Genomic DNA, 6,000 nt, shown 5'->3' on the forward strand with positions numbered 1-6,000 from the left:
ACTGCACCACAGCACTTAAGGTCAGCACAAACCAACAATATAAACATCAATCCAAATGTTAACACTAAACCAATAAACAGTTAAGGCAATACAAAATGTAACAAAGTGAAAACATAAACAAGTATTGACAAGGATCAAACAAGAGTTTCTATCACATGTCTACTTCCCCTACTCTTTTATCAATAAAGAACCACCTCTTCAATGTTTTCTTGTCACTGCTCTTGGGGTAACAGTCCATCAACTGCTGAGCTTCTAAAAATAATGCTCATATATTTGATTTACTTTTAAGTACTTGAAAATCTGGTTATAAGAATCATTTCAACAAATGGAAATCTAGAGTTTGAGTCCACTTGTTCATCTTCTTATCAAATTGGAAGGTAATAAAACACTTGCAGGCATGTATTCAAAAAGCTGCTTTTTTAAATATATAATTCTAAATAATTAGTGGCATCAATAGAATTGGGAAATTTTTTAGGTTTGATGGATGTTATAGAAAATATTCACAGGAAAATGCTATAATCAACATTCAATCAATTAAAATACCAAAAATGCTTGAGATCTATACAAGTTGGCCTTAATTGACAGCTAAATATTATTGAGGTTACCTTGAACTATGGTTGACTAATACGTAGGTGCTAAGGTCATACACATTCAAATAACTTGTAAAATACAAGGTTGAAAGAGTAAAGGGATCAATGAATGTATGCACTGAGTGTGAAAGGGTAAAGGCATCAATGAGAGTTCAAAGAGTAAAGCCATCAATTTTGGCAGCAAAGAGATCTTTGTATTTTTTCAAAATGAAACCTATTTATGGATGGAAACAACATAAATTGGATGGAAGCAAGTCCCTACTCCATTGATCTCAAGCATAAGCTATACGAATTTAAAGTAAAACTTGCAGTAAAAGTGTGTATAAAATAAATTTTTTGTTTCTGGTAAATATTTTCTGCTCTTGTTACTCGATAGTCAACAGTGGATTAGATTTGGTGATTTGGAAAGTACTCAGAAGTTTTTAAGTCCAAGGTGCCCAACCCTACTATTATATGAAGAACACTTTCACTCTTTGGCAGCAAGAAAGCACACACTACACTAAAGACAGCGTCTTGAAATCCGAATATGGAAGGTGAATTCATCTTCCAATTGGTATAATAGGGTAATGTATCTTTATGGATGTCAAAGCAAAGAACCTAACAAGGAAACAACTTAGGTATGCTAGGGTGCAAGGGTCCTATTAGCTGAATGAAATTACTATTTCAAGTGTTTGTTTTACACACAACATATGACCATAATTACTATTTCAATGTCTACCATTTACAGACAACATATGAGCAGAATTAAAGCTAAAAATAGGAAGAACAGTAAAATTTTAAAATATGACATCCAACTAATATTTTCCATGGTTAAATGGTTTAGAACAAGTTCAGAAAAAATTCACAAAGCTAAAAATTTAAGCAAAACAGTGAAAACAATATGAAAAATAGCAAAAATGAGGAGTAAAGAGACTTACATATCGACGACAGACAAGTCCAGCAGCTGGGTTTTCTTCGATTGTTGCCTCCTCCACGCACCACGAAGCCCCTACTCACCGTTGTGCCCTCCTCCACGAAGCCCTCCTGACGCACCCACAACAAATTTGTGACGCAGCCCCTGCAACCACGGAACGTTGGGGAATGTTGGTGACTGAGACGACCTCCGACAACAAAACCTCCCAAATTTGGGCAATGTTGGTGACGGTTTGATGGCTGGAAGAAACGAGAAAGCTGGTGAGGGTTTGATGTCTCCGACAAAGGGGGAATGCTGGTGTGAGGGTTCGAAGAAAAAAACGCAATATTTTGGCTCGAAAAATGAAAGTTAGCAGAGGGAAACCAAGTCCGCTGGGGTTAATTACACGAGCACCTTACCGAGGGTCATATATCCTTCGGTAAGTTAATTCACTAAAGCCAATACCGACGGCCCAAAGACCTTCGGAAAAAAATCCTTCGGTAATGAGTGCATTTCACCATGGCCTTCGGTAATCATCTTTGTGACCGTCGGAAACGCAATTTTACCGAAGGGCAAAAGGCCGTCTGTAAAAACCTTTCGGTAATGCCTGAATTTCTTGTAGTGGTAGGGCTATATCATTATAGGAGAAGGGGTTGGAAAAAAGAGAGAAAAGGTTTGGATTATCATTATCACTTTTGAGGATAAAAATAACCATAAATCTAAATATAAAAATTAAATTACGGTTTAAGTTTTTTATTTTTGTGTAGTATAGTTTGTATGATGGGTATAATTAATTATTTTCATTCATTATTTCATCTCAGTCATATATTTTTAAGTAAAAATCTGGAGTTTACTTCATTGTTCACTTTATATTTTGTTTATTTGTTATAGTCTTTAAATTTCTTTTTTTTATTGTTATATTTGAAGTAAAAATTTGTTTTTATAAAATAATCAAATTTAAAATTAGAAAAGTGAAATTTTAAATATTTTTTGCTATATTTTAAGTTGTGCGGGTCTATCCCCAAATTTGTAAACCCATAATTATGCGAGACAGACTAATTTATTAAACACAAGTATCATACTTGTCAATATGCCATAATATATTTTTGATATATCAAATGCAAATTATATCAAAACGCATCAGATTGAATCACATTGCCACTCCTATTTATACTTATTTTTTTAAGGGATAAAAATAGTTTCGCACTCTTAAAATGTATACACGATGAGGAGGAGAAATACAAATATATATAAAAAAAAAATTAGCAAGATTTTAATGCTTTTTAATCTTTTAAATTTGGCTCTAGTTTAATCTTTCAAATTTATGAAATGATTATCTTTTGTCTTCTTAGTTTTCTTTTGGTACTTTAAGGGATATTTTTTACCGTTATTTTCATTCTCTCGTAAGAATGAAAAATGTGTTATTTTCAAATTGAATGAAAATAATATTTTTACATATGTCAAATTGAAAAAGCTAAGCAACATATAGAGAAAATAATACTTAATCAAATAATAAATTCCATGAATAATGTAATACAAAATACGTGCGTTTCTTTGTTCTATCATCAACAAAACAACAAGTAATTTTGGGAGGCTCGGATTACCGAGTTTGAGAAAATAACTCTTTATGTGCATATTAATAGTAACTCATTAGTATAATTATGAATTATTTAAAAAGGTTTAAAAGTGCATGTATTTATTACGGGGTTTAACTGCGAAATAGAAAATCTTTTAGCTCAATCGTTGTTGTTTTCATTGACATTATTTTCTGTTAAAACAAATAAACTTTTTTTAGTGACAAAAAGAAAATTTATTTAAGATGGTACAAGGGATCAAACCCTTTTAACATATCTTTCCACAGATAACCCATTTACACCAAATCATGTGCAAAATATGTCTCCCAACTCCCTTTGTATTGGTAAACAGTCCAAATTAAATGTATAATAAAATATGTCGCTTTTACATTCACTGAAATTCAACGACAACATTGAGGCAAAACCTATTTTGCTCAATAAAATAATACAAACGATGTAATCTCTAGAGATGGCAAAAAGCAATTCCACCTTGTGATCAGGAAGATTATATGCGTGTGAAAAAGTAGACATCTTACAGTTTAAATTTATGTCAAATATCAAATATAGAAAAGTTAGAGAATTAGCAAATGATGACGAGTGAGTGTCGAACAAACATTGTTATAATAATAATAATAATAATAATAATAATAATAATAATAATAATAATAATAATTAAGTTGAAGAAACATTTCCAAATTATTTTTGTTCTATATTTTCCGAAAAACGAAGGCACATGTGATGTTTTGTCCAGAAGTAGAAACAAAGAAATGAATTGGTGAGAACACGTTTTGAGACAGTTTTGAATCTTGGTAGTTCAAAAACATTAGCGAAAAGACTGAAAGATGTCCCCATCGTATATGCCTTTAGGTGTTCCATGTTCATATCTGCATGTCATCTTCTACCAATTCTTTCATGTGATAAGTGTGAAATGTTGAAAAAACTATACAATAAAGATATGAATAAATAAAGGATAAATTAAAATATTATTATTATTATTTTTCTTCATAAGCTTAATACCTATACTAAATGTTTCACATCTGTCTAAATATCAAAATTACTAGATAATAAATATTTCACATCTCTTACAATATATATATTGCTACTTTATATATTAATATAAAATAGTATAATTATCCTATTGTTTTATATATAGATGTTTATCATTATTATTAAGATGAAATAATAACTTGATCAATTTTTTTATTTCATTGCATTGATGTTTGCGTTAAACTACATAAAAATAACAAATTTACATACTTTATTTTCTTTTCTTAATTATATAAAGCCCTTAAATCAATTCATATATATTTCCTCGTTCTAAGTCACCACTTATAGAAATAATTTTAACATCCATTTGATAAAATTTTGAAATAGGTGAATATGTATTAAAGAAATGTACACCTTCTTCTTCGTCTTGGCAACCAATAACAAGTTTTCCCTTAAAACATATCTTTTCCCTTAAATTCACATCCATATGTTCTTAATTTTTTTTTCTTAAACATCCAATACTTTTACAACCAAGAGGAAGATAAGTTAAAATCTATTTTTTTTAAGAGAATTCATTTCATTATTAACAATTTTTTTTTTCAAAAAAGGCACGTCAATTGATCTAGTTCCTTCACCATAAGTTTTAGATCATCCTAAAACAAAAAACAATAAAAGTCAGAACCAAAATCTTTAATCTTTCTTTTACTCTTCCTAAGTTCATTTTGAACATCATTATTAGCATAATAAATAAAAGGAAAAAACAAATTAGAAGCATCACAACATTATCACTAAAGGATAAACCAAGATTAGAGGTATCTAACAATTTTAATCAATTTATTTTCTTAAAAAAAATATTCACTAAGAAAATAATATTTCTAGATTCCGTAAAAGAATTTACCCACTTCATAATTAATAACGCATAATCTATAAGTAGTATGCAAAGAATAATAAGTAAAAACACAGTGAATTATTTTAATTCCTATTTTTCTTTACTTATTAACATTTGCAAGAATCTCCTACATTTTAAGATATTTTAAATATGATTATCTTTTCCTACATAATTCATAAGGAGTTTTATGACAATTTTTATGAGGAATTCTATGGAGAATATGACAAATTTATATGAGGAATTCTATTGAGAATATGATACATCCTATATATATATATTTAGACTTACTTGAGAGTGACTTAATCATATCCATAAGATATATCATGTAGTAGTATCTTTAACTTACGATAATCAAAACTAAGTGTAGAGTCGAGGTGGTTGGTGGAAAAAGGAAAGAAAGACTTTATAGGCCCAAACAACTTGCTACAAATTATACATATGAAAATGATTGCCCAGAGCAACAACCATCCACTTCCTCCTACAATTTTGAGAACCTAACCTAACTTACATAATAACTTTTACCAAGTGAGGAGGTGAATGAGCAATTGACTTGCCAAGTTTCAACCCTTGAATATTAGTCATCACTATAAGAAAATCATTACATAACAACTAATTTAGAGACACAAAATAAATAGTCATCATATTGATAAAGTTAGACATTATTTTATAAAGTAAATATTATTGGTATTTAAAGTAGTATATTATTAATAAATAATAATAATAATAATTGGTTTGTGAATAAAAGTCTAGATTAATCTCTAACATTAATTATCAAGATTTTCTTACTATTATTAGATTCTAAATTAGTCTCTAATCAATAATTGAGACCAAAGACTACTATCTCTCAAGAAAGTAATTCAATTTCCCCCTCTACACCCTTTCTAAGTTTGTGATCAACCTGTATGATTGTTTAATTATCGAAGTGTGTCATAGAAGCCTTTATGAAAAGTGTTATAAACTTATTTGATTATAATCTCAAACATAGTAGGTTCATCTTTTTCCATTTCTTTTGAGTCCTCTTGAGGATCTACTTTCATCTAAGTGTCTAATTGTTGCATGTATCATCTA

Source organism: Vigna angularis, chromosome 1, assembly GCF_016808095.1.
Source record: "Vigna angularis cultivar LongXiaoDou No.4 chromosome 1, ASM1680809v1, whole genome shotgun sequence".
Lineage (NCBI taxonomy): Eukaryota > Viridiplantae > Streptophyta > Magnoliopsida > Fabales > Fabaceae > Vigna > Vigna angularis.